General features: G+C 40.6%; 1 pseudogene; it reads right to left on the bottom strand.

The window, feature by feature from the left end:
* Positions 1–218: 218 nt before the first annotated feature.
* LOC121783348 lies at positions 219–7,036 on the bottom strand (annotated as a pseudogene).
* Between the last annotated feature and the right edge of the window lie 13,882 nt (positions 7,037–20,918).

Below are 20,918 nucleotides of genomic sequence, written 5' to 3'. Positions count from 1 at the left end.
TCGAACCCTCGATCTATTGGTTGGAGGGGAAGCATCTTACCAACTGAGCTGCGCTTGAAGAAGATGGGTAATCGAATGGCGGATTGAGGGAGAAGGAAGAGAAGTCATTGCTTGTTAAGGTAAGTTTTTGTATCTAAAAAGTGACTTTTCACAAACAATACTTTAGTTCAATTTTTTTATCTATTTCTACCTTACTTGACAAAATTTACATTAAAATGCGTTATAATATTTTTAATAAACAATAATTAATGCTTTTATTCTTTAAACAGGTCTGATACAAGGAAGCATGTGTAAAAACCACATAACAAAGATGGTTGTATCTGCCATTAGCTTGAGGCCTTACATAGCAGATCCGCCAGAGCTTCACCAGCACGCAGTCCGGTGGAGAGCCGGAGCTTCCTGTAATCTTCAAACGTGAATGGGACGAACAGCCGTGGGTGCTCAGCGTCCACAAGCTCCGAAGGCGCTTCTATTGCTGCCCCCTTGGGCCCCAACACGAACAAAGCAATCGAAATCCTCACTGCTGCTTCTTTGCATTGCACACGATGCCTTACGTTGCAGAATCTCCCATTGCTCCACACCTGCATCAATCATCGAAACATCAACCTCGGACGAAACACCATTATATCTGAGTTTATGTCTGACCTTGGCAACATCTCCGAAGTTGACAAGAAGAGAGTTTGCCAATGGATCAACAGAAACAAACTCTCCAGATCTCTCATCCAACACCTCGAGACCACCAACGCGCTCATCGTCTTGTAGAATGGTTAAGAATCCCGAGTCCGTGAACCCCGGATGATCCTATGCTTTGAGGAGTGAAGCTATACTTGTTTATCCGGAACTGGAAAGGCCATCCTCGAAACAAATCTACGTCGAATCCCATGCTTCGGCATAGCATTCCACCTAACTCCATTGCCAGTTCATGTACAGCTACAGAATACTTAACAATGGTTTCTCTGCAACAAAAAACCATTTCTTTTCATTACTGTTGGCTTAATTTGCATCAAAATAGATCTTCAATTCAGAAACAAATTCACCTAATCAAATCTATCCTAGCAATTGTTACGATCTCTCGTCGTAACCTCCCTATCTTAGCTCAACTCCACCGAGATTCCGCGATATCCGCAATCACAACACACGAATGATCAAGGAATGAACGTTTTATTGAATCACAAACGAAGAGTTACACAATATGAATGAACAAACGAAGAGGAACTCTAGATCCACGACCTAAGTTCCGAGCTTACAGCTCAGCAACACAATATCAACGCTAAAAACAAAAGAAAGAGTAGCTAAGCTTATTTATACTCCGTTTCCTAGCTCGAGCTAGCTCATGCCACCTCCTAGCTTAGTATCCTCCACGTAGGACCCTTCTCATTGGCTAGTAATACGTCATTGCCTTCTTCTCATTGGTCGAGACCTCTTAACTAATGCCACGTCACCGCATGCATGTTCGCTAATGTTGCATGCATGTAAGCTAATCACGGTTTATACTCATGCATGCAACAATGCTCCCCTCTTAAGGTTCCTTTTCCACAAGGAACCATGGAAATCTGGCTTTAATCACCTCCGCAAACTCCCATGAAGCATCTGCCGGCGATTTTCCCTCCCAATGGATGAGCCATTTAGTAGCCGCTTGATTCTGTCTCTTAACCATTTTTCTGTCGAGTATCGCCTGAGGAATAGCGTCATTTAAGTGAGATATCTCTGGTAGATCAGTTACGGGGCCTGTTGGAGGTGAAGCTGGTTTCAACAATGATACATGAAACACATTGTGAATTGTAGCCGAGGCTGGTAGATTGAGTTTATAAGCTACTGCACCAATCTTATCCAATATCTGATATGGACCAAAGTATTTGGGCTCAAATTTGTGGTGTTTTCCTCGGATGGATCTCTGCCTATACTCTCTCAATTTCAACCAAACCCACTCCCCTTATCTCAAACTCCTTATCACTTCTGTGTTTGTCCGCTTGTTTCTTCATTCTGTCAGCCGCTTTCTGGACATTTCGTTTAAGTATAGCAAGCATCTCTTCTCTGTCTCTGAGAGCAAGATCGACTGCTTCAATATTGGAATCACCCGGTAAGTAAGGAACATGTAAAGGAGGTGCAAAGCCATATAGAGCTTCAAAAGGAGTCATTCTAATACTCGAGTGATAAGTAGTATTGTACCAGTATTCAGCCAAACTCAACCAATGGAACCAAGTATGCGGTTTCTCTCCCATAGCACAACGTAAATAGCATTGTAAACTTCGGTTGACTATTTCAGTTTGCCCATCCGTTTCTGGGTGATAAGCCGTGGAATACAACAGCTCAACCCCTAACAAGCTCATGAATTCTTTCCAGAAGCTCCCCACAAAGATAGCTCCTCTATCACTCACAATCTTAACTGGCATTCCATGCAATTTAAACACAGAATCCATAAACACCTCAGCTACTTTCTTTGCTGTAAATGGGTGTGAAAGAGCCATAAAATGTGCATATTTACTTAGCCTATCCACCACCACAAATATAGTGTCATAACCTTGAGAGCTCGGCAAAGCTTCAACAAAATCCATTGAGATATCTGTATAAATTGCAGTAGGTATTGGGAGAGGCTGTAATAATCCAGATGGAGAAGTATTACCCGACATGTATTTTTGGCAAGTAACACATAGTCGCACAAACTCTCTGACATCTTTTCTCAGTTTCGGCCAATATAACAGGGCAGCTATCCTCTTGTAAGTTCCCAATACTCCTGAATGACCAGCCAAAGCAGATCCATGGAAGGTAGATAAGATCTGAGCCTTAAGTAACACATCATTTCCCACCACCAGCTTGCCTTTTCTTCTCAGTTCTTCCCTCTCCCAACTAAATTTTGGATGAGACTCTGTATTCTGCTTTTTTTCTTCCAAAATTTTCTGGATCAGAGTGTCTTTTTTCCATGATTCCTTAACTTTTGCAATTAACTCAAGAGGAATCACAAAGGAGGTTAGAGCATAAGTCATCACTTCTGGAACTCTAGACAAAGCATCAGCCACTGAATTCTCAATGCCTTTCTTGTATCTAATTTCATAATCAAATTGCATTAGCTTGGTCATCCAAGCTTGTTGAGTAGGTGTAGTCAGCTTCTGATCCATCAAATATTTCAAGCTCTGATGATCAGTCAGAATGATGAACTTCTTGCCTTGCAAATAATGATACCACTTCTTCACAGCCATTAAAATAGCCAACAATTCCTTCTCATATACTGATAAAGTCTGATATTTAGGAGATAGAGACTTACTAATGAAGGCTATGGGATGCTTATCTTGCATTAGCACAGCTCCAATTCCAAATCCTGAAGCATCAGTCTCTATAACGAACTCTTTAGTAAAATCTGGCAAGGCCAACACAGGAGCTGTTATCATAGCCATTTTCAGTTTTTCAAAAGCTTCTTGTGCTTCATTTGTCCACTTGAATATATTGCCCTTAATCACCTCTATCAGTGGTCTAGCTATCACTCCATAATGATGCACAAATCTCCTGTAATAGCCAGTTAAGCCAAGGAAGCTTCTCACTTGTTTGACAGTCTTAGGCTGAGGCCAATGTTTCACTGCTTCTATTTTTCCTTCATCAGTTGAGACCCCTTCATGAGATATAACATGACCGAGATACTCCACTTTCTTACACCCAAAAGTATACTTGCTCCTTTTAGCTAATAAGCTATGCTCTTTCATCAATTCCAGAACTACTCTCAAGTGTTGCTCATGGGCCTCTTGGTTGCTGCTGTAGACTAGAATATCATCAAAGAATACCAGTATAAATTTCCTTAAATAACTCCTGAAAATTGTGTTCATTAAATTCTGAAATGTTGCTGGAGCATTTGTCAAACCAAATGGCATGACTAAAAACTCATAGTGCCCGGAGTGAGTTTTAAAAGCAGTCTTGTGGACATCCTCCGGTCTCATCCTTACTTGCCAGTAACCTGACCTTAAATCAATCTTTGAGAACCAAGCAGCCTTACCCAATTCATCTAGCAACTCCTCAATAACAGGTATAGGGTACTTGTCTTTGACCGTGATAGCATTCAATGCTCTATAATCCACACACATTCTCCAAGTAGAGTCCTTCTTTTTAACCAACACAATGGAACTTGCAAAAGGGCTCTCACTATGTCGAATAACTCCAGCCTTAAGCATATCTTCAATCATAGCTTCAATAACATTTTTCTGATGTGCAGCATATTTATAAGGTCTCATGTTGATGGCATCTGCTCCCTCTTTAAAATAATTTTGTGATCCAGTTCTCTCTGTGGAGGTAGTGTTTTCGGCTCCTCAAATATTTCAGCAAACTCTTTAAGAATCATATTAAGCTTTGGCCAAATTTCCTCAACACTAAGCTCATAACATAAATCTGTCTCCAACTCAACAGCAGGTATCCACTGACTGAGCTTTCTCTCATTAACATCAGCTTCATCTGGATTCATTATGTGTAGAAAATTCAATTGCTCAACCTTAGGTGACCATCTCTCACCTTGTAGCTTCACTTCCTCTCCATTCAACTTGAAAACCATACTGAGATTGTTAAAATTCCACTTAATCTCACCCAAAGTGGATAACCATTCTCCACCCAATATCAGATCATAAGTCTCCAGAGTAATAAGATAGACTTCACTCTGAAATCTGGATCCTTGCATCTCCCATTCCAACCTATTGCATTTTTGGGTACATTGCAGAATCTGCCCATTAGCTACTTCCACAGCTTTTGAATTAACAGGAAGTAGTTCACAATTGATTTTTCTAGCCACTTTCGAGCTTAAAAAATTGTGAGTGCTACCAGTATCTATCAATATTCTCAAGATCTTACCCTGACATTTCCCTCTAATCCTCATTACTTGAGGTCCATCCTTTCCCCACACAGCATGTAAGGAGAGCTGCAGATCAGATTTCTCATCTTCTTCTTCGTCCTCACTCACTTCCTGCACCTCATTACTTCCCACTTCTCCTACCTCAAGCAGCTGCACAACATATGATCTTCTCTTACTACACTGGTGGTTTGGAGTGAATTTCTCCGTGCACCAGAAACACTCTTTTCTTGCCCTTTTTTCATCCATTTCTTTTGGAGTCAAATTGGTACTAGCTCTAACACCATTCGGTCTACCAACCTCCTTGTTACTTCCATTCCAGTTATTCAAAACTCCAACCTTATTAGTAGCAGTCACAGCCAAAGGTTTGCTATTAGAATAGTAGCTACTGCTCGCTTGAACATGGCTCTGACTAACCTTTGTTTTAACACCTAGAGCTCTCACAGTCAACTCTTGTAGTTTAGCTAAAGAGTAAGCCTCAGATAATGCCTTAGGTCTAAACATACGCACAGGCATTTGTAGTTCATCAATTAATCCAGATAAGAAGAAGCTCAAAGCTTGATCCTCTCTAATTCCAGCTCTAGGATATAATTCATCAAAGGTATCCATGTAATTTTGTAGCGTACCTGTTTGTTTGAGGTTCCTGAGGTCAGCTAATGGATCCTCATATGCGTGAGCACCAAAGCGAGCGGCCAAGGATGAGCTATAGCTCGACCAATCCGCGTACGCCATATCTCCATGTACGCTTTCAAAACCTCGATGCCACTGCAAAGCCTTCCCTTCTAGATGAATTGCAGCCACTCTAACCTTATCCTCTTCAGGTACCTTAGCCACTTGGAAAAAGTACTCAGCTCTCATCATCCACCCTTCAAAACCGTCTCCATCGAATTTAGGAAATTCATATCGCGTCGATCTTCCTCCATTTTCATACCTATTCCAACCAGTCTCCATTTCATTATTTTTCTGATTCTGCAAATTAAGCGCAACAATTGTTTGCGACATCTCCATCATCTCGGCCTTATGCTCTTCTCGCATCTCTTGCAATTTCTGCTCCATCGCCTCCAACATTTTCTTCTCCATTTCCGCACCTCGAGTAACCGTTCCGACGTCCGGAGATCGATTGCTCTGAATACCAATTGTTACGATCTCTCGTCGTAACCTCCCTATCTTAGCTCAACTCCACCGAGATTCCGCGATATCCGCAATCACAACACACGAATGATCAAGGAATGAACGTTTTATTGAATCACAAACGAAGAGTTACACAATATGAATGAACAAACGAAGAGGAACTCTAGATCCACGACCTAAGTTCCGAGCTTACAGCTCAGCAACACAATATCAACGCTAAAAACAAAAGAAAGAGTAGCTAAGCTTATTTATACTCCGTTTCCTAGCTCGAGCTAGCTCATGCCGCCTCCTAGCTTAGTATCCTCCACGTAGGACCCTTCTCATTGGCTGTTAATACGTCATTGCCTTCTTCTCATTGGTCGAGACCTCTTAACTAATGCCACGTCACCGCGCTCTCACTATATATCGCATGCATGTTCGCTAATGTTGCATGCATGTAAGCTAATCACGGTTTATACTCATGCATGCAACAGCAATCTTCAAGTTAAATAGGGGATAATCAAATCTAAATTTAAGAAGATGCATGCACAAGTAGAACTTGACGAAACCCTAGAAATTGGTACTTTTTCTAAATCCCTAAATTAAAAATTGACACTCCAGAGCAATACCAAAAATCGAACCTCTGGGAAGAAGAAGCTTCGAGCTGAGAGCAGAAGTGATGGACGGATTCGAGCGAGGCGATATCATAAAGGCCTAATCCTTCGTAGAGAGGATTGTTTTTGGAGGGAGCGACGTATCCGCTGCCGGCGATGACGTCTTTGTTCCGCTGTTTGATATCGGCGGGGAGATCGAGGAGAGCTCTCACCGAAGCTTTCATCTCCGCCATTAAATTGGGGGAAATGGTGTGATTGATGAGCCTGAAGCATCCCCAATCCTGGGATGCTTGCAACAGTTTGTGCGACTGCAATGGGAATTCCATGAAATCAATCACTGGAATACTAGAACTACTACTCATTTTGACTCTCTGTTCACCAAAATCAAACAATTTTTTTAGTAATCACTCAAACAAAAACCTTGTCATATTCATTGAACTCTTGTGCTTATAGAGTTTATGTCGATCTCGATTTTTAAAATGCAAATGTGAACACCTCTCACACCACCTGCCGGCGAGAGTACAACATGAACATGTGCAATAATTATTTTATTAATTGAACTGCAATTCCAAAATACTGCTTGTATATTTTGTCATCATTTGGCAGGTATATTTTGTTTGCACTCTGCACTATATATGTCACTATCACGGTCGTTATCATGATTTTGACTAATTAATTTATTATTGTTTTTTATGTTTGGTAGCCAAATAAGCCCATCCACTACGCTCTCTATCAACCGTCCTTTAAACTACTATTTAAGGGCCCCACAGTACTTTATTTCTCCATCCCTTAACTAAGGGACGGAACCTGGAACCCTCCGTCCCTTAACCGTTCCTTAAATTACTATTCATTTAATTTAAATTTTTATTTTTTTCCAACCCAATTCAATTAAAACAAACATACTTTATTAAAAACACACTTTATTAAAAAACACACAACATAAAAAAACACACAACATAATTTAAAATATAAATTTAAAGAAAATAAAAAAATTACTCCGCCGGCTAATCATCCTCCGGAGGCGGTCGAGGTTGAGGGGGAGTCGGAAGGCCAAGTTGCGCTGCCATATGCACAATTCCATTCCACCAGGCCGCGAATTGAGAGTGCGAGAAGCGGGAAGTGTCCGTCATTGTGGCGGTCATGTACGCCACCATAAGTGTGTCCGAGCCTCCCCGCGAGCCCGATCCCGAGGCCGCCTAGCTTGATTCGCCTCGGACCTTCCTCGCTCTAGCCGCTTTCGCCGCCTTCATCCCTTGCGGCCCACGCCTGGATCCTCCAGCATCGCCGACCGTACCCGCAAACTCCTGCGATTTAGCCTCATGTGGGCTGATGCCCTCAGCGGTGTCACCACCAGACGTGTATTGGCCACTCGCCGTATGCTTCGTGCGCTTCGAGTTTGAGCCCGAGTTGGAGCGGAAACCGCCGGCCCACCGTTCCCCGTCCTTCACGGCCTGCCAAACATCAACAAATCTGAATTGTTGACGGGTGTCCTGATAGTAGGCGCGCAAAGCGGTCGTCAAAATGTGGGTTGTCGTGGCGCCGCTTCGGCCGAGTAGAGACGCATAATTTTTTGACCTGTCGGTCGACTCGGTAGACCTTGCAGACCTTTTCCCATAAACACTTCCAGGGTTGTTGATTCCCGACGATGGGATCGTACGAGACGGTGATCCAGGCGTTGTACACCGCCAGCGTTTCGTGGTTGCTGTACGGATGCCAACCTAGATCCTCTTCCTCTTCTTCCTCCTCCTCCTCGTCCTCGCCCGACTGGTGTTGTACACCGCCTCGTCCACCTCCACCGCCTCGCCCACCTCCACCGCCTCGCCCTACTCCCGGCGTTGGATCAACGGGAAAATCCTCCCGGATCTGGGATAATCTCTGCGAATACCGCGGGGCGGAGGGACGGGCATATGCATCAACGTCAAAGTTGGGTGGTTAATACCCCCCCGGCGTCGCCGAACCCTGGGTCCCCGACGTCGACGCACTGGAACCGCCCAGTGTGTTGATCATGGTCTCCCAATCGCCGAAGGCGTTGAGATCCCACCCGCCGGAGCCGAAGCCGCCGTAGTTGCCTTCGCCGGACATCTTGTGATGAGAGGAAATTTGAGAGGAAATTGAGATGATAGAAGAATAGATGTGTAATTGTGTGCGAAATGAGGATAGTGTAGGAGTATTTATAGGGTAAATAAATTAATTTAAAAATAAAAAAATTAAAAAAACAAAAAAATGGTATTATTACCGTTAGAAAAAAAATTTAATTTAATTTTTTATTTTTTAAAAAAATTCGAATTTAAAAAAAAAAATTTATTGCGTCAGCACGTGACGACGCCCACTCGCGGGCCGGCGAGTGGGCGTCACGCACGACTCCGGGTCGCGCCACGTCGCATAGGCGCGTGGCGAGACGGCCCGTCGTGTGTCTCGTTGACATGGGACGCGGGACGGGACGGGACGGGACGGGACGAATGCTGCAACGCGGCGCGCGACATACCCGTCTCTTCGGGACGGGTCGCGGGACGCCGGCGCGCCGCGTAGTGGATGCTCTAACGTTTTGAATTATAGATGTCTGCTCTATATAGTCTTAGCTAGAACTCTACCTAGCTGAAATAATGGGACGTGAATTATATTTTAAATTTAAAAATTTATTAAATAAATTTAAAGATTATTAATGTTAATTCTTATATACACCCTACGTCCAAGGTAGTTGAGGCATTTTTTCGTCACGAGATTTAAGATATTAATTTACTAAAGGTTAAAGTGAAAAGTGAATAGATGAAAGTAAGAAAATGAATAAAGTAAGAGAGTTGAAGAAAGAGTAAAGTAAGAGAGGAAAAAAAGTTTTTACCGAAAAAGAAAATGACTCAACTACATAGGTAACTCTTTCGATTAAAATTATATTTTATAAAAATATACCATGTTCGTCCCTTAAAAATATGGGCATATGATATGACACGAGAATTAAGACAAAATCAGTAAAGTTGGAGAAATGAGGGGAATGGTAGTTAAAGTAGTGTTAGTGGATAGTGAGACCTCATTATTATTAGTGTTTGAATGGTGGTATAAGTTATAAATAAATGAAATGCCCATATTTTTATGGGACTGATGAAAATGGAAAGTGCACATATTTTTATGGAGAGTATCAAATTAAAGGTAATTTTATAAGGATTCTAACGAAATCTCAATTGCATATGTTCTGATAATGATCGAATGATAAAATTTTATACCCCCTCTGTCCCGCTATAAGTGAGGCGTTTCTTTTTGGCCGTTGTTTTGCAAAGATGATAATAAATAATTAGAGAGGAGAGAAAGTAAAGTTAGAGATATAATCAAATGCAAACTCTAAGGACCCATTTGATAAGCTAGTAATGCCTAGACATAGATACTTATATGGTCATTTCCAAGTATTTGGTATCATATTTAAGTTACCATCTCGCCCCTTATTTTATCTCCATGGCCCATCCGAGCCCGCAGAATTGCCTTCAAAATACAGTGATATGTGTAGGGATCAGATTACTCGGGGTTCACTAATTACCGGGACCTTTTTTATATGACAGAGACTGAGATGGCTAATCTCAGAAGGTACAAGCCAAGTACAACACCAAATATTACAAACAAGAACAATTCAGGGAGTACAAGAATTGGTAGACTAAACCCTAATCTATTACAAGACTTAACCTCTTGCAATAGTACCAGGCTTCTCACCACAATTCACCTGCACACTCAAGAAATCAGTTAGTAATATAAGGAACAGATCCAGAATGGATCTAAAACTGTAAACACAAAAAGCAGAACACAAGGAAAAGAGAAATGGCTCAGGTCGCAACCACGACTGCACCAGGGCCAAGGACCTCCTCCGTCCTATCCAACAAGTCACAAGGGAGCACCGTGGAACCAATCTAAACCCCGAGCTAGGGTTACCCGACTGCTACCACTTACAGCCACCTCACGCCACAGATCTGACTCAATCACAGCCACAAGGCCTCAAGAACCCTCGGATCTCACGGATCTAAGAAACCAACCGATAAACCTCCCAGAAATCACACAGGGAAAAACTCAACCGTTTGAACTCACTCAAATCTCCAGATCAAAGCAGAGGTTGAGAGATAACACTCGATCCTCACCAAAAAGAAGAGATCGAAGCCATCGGAGAAGAAAATCGGCCAGAGTTTCAGAGAGAGAGAGAGTTTCTTAGAGAGAAGGCAGAGCGAAAGCTCGAGAAGAGAGAGAGAGAATAATGAATCGAATGAGTGAGTGAAGAGTTGAGAGTCGATTAAAGACTCAGAGAAAACACACCTCACAATCCAACGGCTCAGCGCCATAATCCGGGTGAAGATGACACGTGGCAGCCATCGGGTAATCACTCCATAAGTAATGGGCCAAGAAGAGTTGGACTCATTACACTTAGAACGGGCCATCAATTAAAACGGCCCAGCCGAATTAATTCCAAGCCCAAAAGGTGGTCCATAATTCCACATACTCCACCTTGGACTACCTTTGGTAAACAGAGGAGAGCCTTGGTCATCGTGTTGCTTCATCATAGCCTACAAGGTTAGAACAAGACACCAAAGAGGCAGAGCTCATTAGTCAAGAATTAACCAGGTTGCCTAACAAGACACCAAAGAGACAAAACTCATTAGTCAAGTAGGTCTTTAACTTTGCCTTGGGATTTCAGTAGACCAAGGTCTAGAGGACCAACAAGGTCTTCCCCCGGGACATGCGCATGTACATGCTAACCACAATCAAAATGCAATCTTTTAATGCAACTAAACAGTTTATCAGCAGGTAAACACTTTGTTCCCATGTCAGCAGGGTTCTTATCAGTATGCACCTTATGCAACAATATTTCTTGTTTCTCAACAACATCCCTAATGAAATGGAACCTAACATCTATATGCTTAGTTCTATCATGAAAAACAGGATTTTTACATAGTTGAATAGCAGACTGACTATCAGAATATAAAGCAGGAACAGATTTTAAGAGTTTAAGTTCAGAAAGAACTCCCTTTAACCAAATTGCTTCCTTCATAGCCTCTGTGATGGCTATATATTCTGACTCAGTAGTGGAGAGGGCTACTATGTGCTGCAATTGAGACTTCCAGCTTATACAAGAACCACAAACAGTAAACACATAAGAAGTAGTGGACTTTCTTTTGTCCCTATCATTTGCATAATTGGAATCAACAAAACCACATAGATTTACACCATCATCACTCTTCATAAAACACAGACCATACTTAGAAGTATGTTTCAGATATCTCAAAAGCCATTTCAGGGCCTCCCAGTGCACAGGTCCAGGGTTTGACATGTATCTACTCAAGCAAGAAACATCATAAGCAATGTCTGGCCTAGTACTAACCATTAAGTACATCACAGAACCTATAGCATTGGCATAAGGAACCTTTTTCATAGCATGAATATCAGCTTCAGACTTTGGACATAAATCTTTACTCAACAGAAAATGAACAGCTAAGGGCACAGAGGCTGACTTAGCAGCAGACATGTTAAACTTATGCAAGATTTTAAACACATATGGTTCTAGGTGAAGCACAAGCACAGAATCCTTTCTGTTCCTATGGATATTAATACCCAAGATCTTTTGTGCATCCCCAAGATCCTTCATGTCAAAGTTATCACATAAAGCAGATTGCACATACTTAATAGATTTAAGGCAGGGTCCCATAATCAGCATATCATCCACATATAGCAACAGAAACACAGGAACTTTATCATGATTTTTCACATATAGGCAAGCATCAAAGGTACTTCTCATGAACCCAAGATTTTGCATACAAGAATTAAATTTGATGTTCCACTGTCTAGGGGATTGCTTTAAACCATATAAGGCCTTTTTAACAGGCAAACATGATTGGGATACTTAGGATCTACAAATCCCTCAGGCTGTTTCATATAGATAGGCTTATCTAAGTCACCATGCAGGAAAGCAGTTTTAACATCCATTTGTTTAAGTTCCCAGTAAAAATGAGCACACAAAGCAAGCATAAGTCTAACAGTTGTAAATTTAACAACAGGAGCAAATATCTCAGTATAATCTACCCCCTCTTGTTGAGTAAACCCTTTGGCCACAAGTCTGGCCTTGTACCTAAGACCTTCTACCTCATTTTTAATTTTATACAACCATCTGCAGTCAACAACAGAAGCACCAACATGTAGAGGAACAAGTAACCAGGTACAATTGACTTTCAAAGACAACATCTCATCTTCCATGGCTTTTTGCCATTCATTCCAAAATTTAGATTTAAGAGCCTGTTTATAAGACTGAGGCTCTTCACCATCAGATTCATGCACATTAAAAGCCAAAGAAATCAGGTTAACCAAACCAGTATACCTTTCAGGTTGACTAATGTGCCTCCTGACTCTATCTCTAGACAGGAGATAATCACTCAAGTCTGGACCAGGGTTAACAACTTGGTCATCAAGTAAAGCTGGTTCAGGCTCAGGTTGAGGCTCAGGTTCAGGTTGAGGGTCAGGCTCAGGTGCAGGGTCAGTGGTGATAGGATTTGGAACCCAAAATTGCTCCACCTCACTTGGAGTATCCTCAGATACCTCCACCTCAGTGAGGTTATCAGTGGACTCCACCTCACTAGGAGGCTCATTGTCCACACTTAGAGGAGTGGTATCAGGGGCAGGTCTAACACAGGGGAACTCATCTTCATTGAAGATGACATCTCTGCTTATAATGACCCTGAAGCCAGGCTCACTTCTGTTCCAAATTCTATAACCCTTGACTCCCTCAGGGTAACCTAGGAAGACTTCTTTCTTGGACCTAGGTTCTAACTTGTCAGTCTTGGTATGAACAAAGGCACTACAGCCAAACACCCTAAGATGAGACAGAGAAATTTTTCTACCAGTGAAAACAGACTCAGGACACTTTCCCTTTAGGGGGACTGAAGGAGACCTATTTACAAGGTAGGCTGAGGTCAGTAGGGCTTCACCCCAAAATTTTTTGGACATACCACTCTTAGACAGGAGACACCTAACCTTTTCTAGGAGGGTTCTATTCATCCTCTCAGTAACTCCATTTTGCTGAGGGGTATAGGGGGTAGTCTTGTGTCTTTTAATTCCAAACTGAGTACACATGGAGTCTATTTGAGAATTACAAAACTCAAGACCATTGTCTGTCCTAATCACTTTGATAGACTTTCCAGTTTGATTTTCAATAAGATTTTTCCATGCAGAAAACTTATCACTGACCTCAGACTTGTTTTTCATTAAGAAACACCAAACTTTCCTTGAAAAATCATCAATTATGGACAGAAAATAGACTGACCCAGAATGAATTGACACAGAGGATGGACCCCACACATCCATGTGTAGGTATTCTAACACACTGTGACTGATATTTTCAGTGACGGGTGTTGGGAAAGACACCCTATGTTGTTTGCCCAAGACACAAGTGTCACAAAAAGGAAGACTATTTTGAAAATCATTTTCAGAAAGCAACTCATTTTTCTTCAAAATATTTAGACCTTTTTCACTCATATGACCAAGTCTATTATGCCACAACATGGCTTTATTAACCCGAGCCAGGCTTGAGACATTATTCACACAGGCTAAAGGTTGAGCAGAACACACATAGAGATTACATTTTTTCACAGCTTTAAACAAGCACATAGCACCCTTACAGATCTTCATAACTCCCTGCCCCCACTTACCCTCTAGCCCATCAAGATCCAAGCAAGTGCAGGAAAGCAAATTGTAACACAGATCAAGCACATATCTCACATTGTTCAAGTTTAGCACATAGCCATTGCTGAATTTTAAACACACTGTACCAATGCCAAGAATTTGACACTTCTTGTCATTTGCCATAGAAACAAAAGTATTTTCTACAGGTTTAAAATCAGAAAACACAGATTTAAAAGGAGATATGTGATAGGTGCATCCAGAATCAATCAGCCAATCATTTTCAGTAAAAGAGCAACCCAGAGAAGAATTTACAGACAGAATATCATGAGTCATGAAGCACACTCCTTCAGGATCATTATTATTAGCTAGGTTAGCAATAGAATCCAGATTATTATTACCATGTTTCTGCTTCTTAGGGTTGGGGCACTCTTTCTTCTAGTGGCCTACCTTACCACAGTTAAAACACTTTCTATTAGCCTTAGGATTCCTACTGTTAGATCTAGACCTTCCCTTTCCTTTCTTCTTTCCTTGATCATTAGATTTATTGTTATCATTACCCCCTCTGGTTTGGGATCTACCCCTAACATGCAGGGCTTTAGACTGAGCAGATTTAAAGGCATTATGTTCCTTAATTTCAATTTCCTTAGATTTTAAAGAACTGATGATTAGGTCCAGAGGAGCACTATCCCTACCATACTTTATAGCAGCTTTAACATCATTATAAGAGTCAGGGATAGCATTCATCAAAGCAATACTAGTATATTCATCAATAGTCTTGTCACCAGACCTTTTAATGTCCTAAACAAGTTTCTGGAAAATATCAATGTTATCATCAATGTCCTTAGAAAGATCAAGTTTGAATTTGAAAAGTTTTTCAAGTAAATACATTCTGGAGGACATTGAGGTTTCAATATACAAAGTATCAAGTTTCTGCCATAGCTCAGAAGCAGATTCAATAGACCCAACTTTTCTAATCACAGAATCAGAAAGGTTTAAAATAATGGTTGATCTGGCCAATTCATTCATTTCAGAAATTTTTTCAGCAGGTTCAGTGTCGGGAATAGTTCCCTCCACAGCTTTGAAAACTTTTTGCTGAATTAAAATACATTTTATTTTCTGTTTCCAGATAGTAAAATCAATTTTCCCATTAAAGGGTACAATACCAACTGGTTGAGTCATTTTTAAGAAAACTTTCACACAGAAAACAGTACCAGCAATCCAGAAAGCACATCAAACAAACTTACTGTCACAGAAGCTGGACTTAAGAACACAGGACTTAGAGAGACCACTTAAAACAGATATACAGGTATTTCTCATGCAGAAAACACAGATGCAAACCAGGCACACAACACACAGGCAAGTAGAACTCCAACACTGTTCCAAGTGGTTCCAGAAACCCCACAGAAAATGTCAAAACTGAGTTCCTCCCTATCTGTCACGTACACCCCGGCAAGAGGATTTACTAGTTCGCAATCACCCAATGTATGGGGGCGCAGAGGGTCACTCAAGGCGGTTACCAGTGCAGGGTGGATAGGTAATTCACTCAAGACACAGATTTGGGCTCTTAGAGACCAACTTAGAACACAAGACATGAGAAAACACACAACAGACTGTAATCAACGGAAGCAAGTTAAGCATGAATGCATCAAGAAGTAAATCAGAAACACAGGAGCACATAAGCCTAGACCACGACCAGTGGTATCTACCAGAAACAACTGCCCAATCCTAGACTAGAAAGCAGTAAAAGTTTTAAGGATTTAAGCCAATTTACCAGAGCGGTTACCCTTCGTTAAGGTGTAACCGTCTTACCTCTGGGCGTATACCGGAGGCCGAGCTTTACTCTGACGAGCCCACCTCCTTAATTTTTAGCGACCCGGTGTGCCCAAGTAATCCCCCCGTGGCTCTGATACCACTGTAGGGATCAGATTACTCGGGGTTCACTAATTACCGGGACCTTTTTTTATATGACAGAGACTGAGATGGCTAATCTCAGAAGGTACAAGCCAAGTACAACACTAAATATTACAAACAAGAACAATTCAGGGAGTACAAGAATTGGTAGACTAAACCCTAATCTATTACAAGACTTAACCTCTTGCAATAGTACCAGGCTTCTCACCACAATTCACCTGCACACTCAAGAAATCAGTTAGTAATATAAGGAACAGATCCATAATGGATCTAAAACTGTAAACACAAAAAACAGAACACAAGGAACAGAGAAATGGCTCAGGTCGCAACCACGACTACACCAGGGCCAAGGACCTCCTCCGTCCTATCCAACAAGTCACAAGGGAGCACCGTGGAACCAATCTAAACCCCGAGCTAGGGTTACCCGACTGCTACCACTTACAGCCACCTCACGCCACAGATCTGACTCAATCACAGCCACAAGGCCTCAAGAACCCTCGGATCTCAAGGATCTAAGAAACCAACCGATAAACCTCCCAGAAATCACACAGGGACAAACTCAACCGTTTGAACTCACTCAAATCTCCAGATCAACGCAGAGGTTGAGAGATAACACTAGATCCTCACCAAAAAGAAGAGATCGAAGCCATCAGAGAAGAAAATCGGCCAGAGTTTCAGAGAGAGAGAGAGTTTCTTAGAGAGAAGGCAGAGCGAAAGCTCGAGAAAAGAGAGAGAGAATAGTGAATCGAATGAGTGAGTGAAGAGTTGAGAGTCGATTAAAGACTCAGAGAAAACACACCTCACAATCCAACGGCTCAGCGCCATAATCCGGGTGAAGATGACACGTGGCAGCCATCGGGTAATCGCTCCATAAGTAATGGGCCAAGAAGAGTTTGACTCATTACACTTAGAACGGGCCATCAATTAAAACGGCCCAGCCGAATTAATTCCAAGCCCAAAAGGTGGTCCATAATTCCACAATATGTATCTCACAAATTTGGTCGGATAGCATATCTCCTTCAATTTGTTTACCCAGAAAAAGAAAAATTCTCTTTCGTACCCTTGCGTCAACCTTAAACCATATACTCCAAGAAATTTTGCGTCAATTCTTCCTCCAAGTAAATCTGTATCAACTCTTCCTCCAAATAAATCTACATCAAAATGAACAAGCAAATCCAAAGTCCATAGCCAAAATTTTAATCACCAAATCTTTTTCTCTTTTTTTATAATAATGAAATTCTTTGTGAGCTATTCAATTTGTTGTCTTCTTCTGATTATATTATTTTTATTTGTTTCCTTCAATTCAATATAACCGATGAATTTGTTTGATTTGGAACAATTTTTTTCTCATAGGTTTTTGAAAAGTCCTGTTTGTGGCTTATAACCCTACATGTGTGAATTAGGTACACTTCTTCTCTAGGATTTGTTTAAGAGTTTCTTACAATTGAGGTGAAACTCAGTATCTTCCTCCCACGGTTGTACACTATTCTATTTCTTTGGCAAATATTAGAGCATTACTTATTCAATAATTTGGTTTATCTTGTTTGTTTTTGTATTCATACACCCAACAATCTATTGCGCGTGATTCATGAATATGATGATTGGCATTTAAACACTTATCATAGTAAATTTTGTAATTTTGTATAGGTCTGCCTGCCTTATATGTTTGAGAAGTTAAATAATTTATAAGTGAATTATGGTTTAATATATAGGCAAACTATTGACGTTTTACGTGACAGTGTTATGGAACGAGCTGCCGTGAAGGAGGGAAAAAAGAAAGCCAAATGTGATATTCTTTTTTATCCCATCCAGATTATATTAGAAATAAGATTTAATTAGGGTATCAAACAGGCCCTAAATCAAACTATGATCTGGACTGCTTAGAAAATGTCAACAAATGACAAAATAAAAGCAACAAAAAATGTCAACACAATGTTAATGGTTGACGTTGTGTTGGCAATGTATTGACGTTATATTGACATCAAAATCTTAAAAGTTTACACTATGTTAACATCGTGTTGACACGATGTTAACCCTATGTTAAAGAATTTAGAATTTATGCAATAGATAGAATTTGCATTTTATCACTACTCATACTTTATAACTATAATTATCTTGACCATGCATATTCAAAATAATCAAAATATCTTAATAACTAATTAACTTATTTAATTATTTCTGCTATTAGTTGATCCTATCAAAATACTCAAATATGTGGAATAAATTTATCGAAATTGAAAAGTACTCGTATCAATAAATCTCATTTATTTAATTAATCTATTTTATTAAATTATTGTAAATAATTCGTAATTCCAATAAATTAATAATTATATAATATGATATGTGTAATTTTGTTAACATAAAAACAGAGAAAGACTCCACAAATTCCAATCAAATAAAATCAACCACATACTTAGCAGGTAACATCAACAAACAATACCAAAAGGGAAGGTTGAGCTATTTAGTGCAGATTCTAATAAGTTTGAGAAAGATGTAAATATGGGCTACGACCTTCTACGGTGCAGTGGGTTGAGCTACCTTTCTAAATTCTAATTCCTGGTTGCCGCAACCTTCAAAAGCAAGAAGAAGCCTTACCCAACTCAAAGCACCAATTAGGCATTTAACACAAAAAGAACTATGATATGAAAAACATGGAACAAAAACTAAACAACAAAAAGGTTAGGGGTTGTCTCCGCTACAACGCTTTGTTTATTGTCATTAGTATGACGTTTTTTGCTTCATGTCGACTTCGCCTTACTCGGATAATGGATTTGACACCTCTCGTCATTGTCTCGACCAAGTATAACTTGGCCAATCTTCTCTTCCACCAACTCGTTTATGCATTCACCTTGCGCGAACCATCCTTAAGCTTCTCATCCATTTCATATTCTAGCTTAATTTCCTCTTCATCATTCGGGGCTTCTCATCATCGTTTTAGTTGTAGAGCTCCAAACGAATCTTTTATTCTCTTTTTCCTAAACCATGGCCAAACACATGCACAACTTTGCATTTCTTTTCTATCTTCCAATAATCATATTCGGGACTCCTCATGGCATTGTAAATCTATTGAATGGCCTTTTTAGTGCCATTTGAAGTGTAAGCTCCCCTTTTGACAAATTCATTAATGCATTCCCCGTGACTAGGAATGGTCAGCATGTATGAACGATGCTATGCACAACAGAAGAGTTGGATAAACATATAAATCAGACGAACACCCTATTTGAACGACTATGAGGTTAATTGATTTATGCATCTAGAATGCACATAGTTCACAAACAACGAATTAAACCCTAATCAATAAATTCATACAGTTTAGAATTACAAAATAGATTCTCCAAAGAATGGGTGATTGCTTGTTACTCTTCACGTGTAGTTCTTGGTACTTAACCACAAATCTTCTAATTTATTTCCCGAACTCAGGTTATGATCTTTGTGTGTGCAAAACTTATTAAAACGAAAAGTACTCAACTAGAATCAAGACATCAACTCATAAGAGAGCCAAATAATTTGAAATTCTCGAGAGGAGAATTTTTTAAATTGTGACTAAAGAATTATGAGGTCTTCTTTCTAATATATTTTATATAGAGTTATAATGTGTCAGATTAGAGATCCATGGAAGTTGGACTTATGCCAGTCTGTTTGGCTTCTACTTATTAAATTGAGCCCTTAATTAATTCATGTCCAACCGTATTATTATCAGCCACTACAGTAAAATAATACTCCCTCCATTTCATAGTAGTGGAGTCATTTTGCTATTTTGGTACGTTCCATAGTAGTGGAGTCATTTCTCTTTTTAGTAAAAGTCAACACATTTTTTCTCACCTACTTTTCCCCCTCTCTTCATTTCTCTACCTTTTTCATTTCATACTTTATTCTTCCTTTACTTAACCCACTTAACACAATTTTTCTTAAGTTTTATGGTTAATCTAATCAAACATCTTACATAAGTTTATGACAAATAGTAAATACTCTGTTTTGCAGTGCAAATCAAATCGTAAAGATGTTATTTAATCCTCTTTCTGCAAACGCTGCGGCAGGAGTCAGAGATGCACACAGACGGTGGTATAAGGCGAATGAGATGACTAAGTGCTATATGTTGGCATCTATGTCATCAGTACTCAAGCATCAGCATTCAGCCATGGAAACAGCCGCCGAGATCATGCAGAATCTCAAGAATCTTTTTGGTACTCAGAATCGAACGGCTAAGTCTCAAGCCTTTCGGAGTATCATGTCGAAGACAATGAAAGAAGGCTCGTCTGTGAGGGACCATGTCCTGGAGATGATGGGCCACCTCAACCAGATTGAGGTCTTGGGAGGGACGATCGATCCCGAGTCCCAAGTAACTATTATCCTTCAAAGTCTTCCAGCAGTTCAAGCTCAATTTCGAGATGAACAAAAGGAATTACACATTGTCAGAGTTGTTGACTGAACTTCAGTCGGCAGAGGACCTTATGGTTCAGGCTAAGGCGGCCATGATGACTTTGGCGCCTCGTTCCTCTGGCTCCAAGCCTAGCACAGGAAAAAGAACGACACCGAACTCAGGAGCGGCCAAGATGGCTAAGGGAAAGAAGAAGAAGAGGGCAAACAAGAAGCCCATGGGGAAATGTTTCAAGTGTGGGGAAAAGGGGCATTGGAAGCCAGACTGTCCTAAACGGGGCAAGGCTACAGGTATGCACCAAGCTCTAGTAGTCGAGTCATGTTTGGCCTCGACATCTACTTGCACTTGGGTTATTGACACAGGAGCAACTGATCATATTTGTTTTGATCCTGACTTAATGCAGGTGACAAGACGGCTACATCATTGTGAGATCGAAGTCCAG

The sequence above is a fragment of the Salvia splendens genome, chromosome 21, assembly GCF_004379255.2.
Source record: "Salvia splendens isolate huo1 chromosome 21, SspV2, whole genome shotgun sequence".
Classification (NCBI taxonomy): Eukaryota; Viridiplantae; Streptophyta; class Magnoliopsida; order Lamiales; family Lamiaceae; genus Salvia; species Salvia splendens.
The sequence above is the reverse complement of the archived record's forward strand: the minus strand, read 5'-3'. Positions and strand labels throughout refer to the sequence as shown.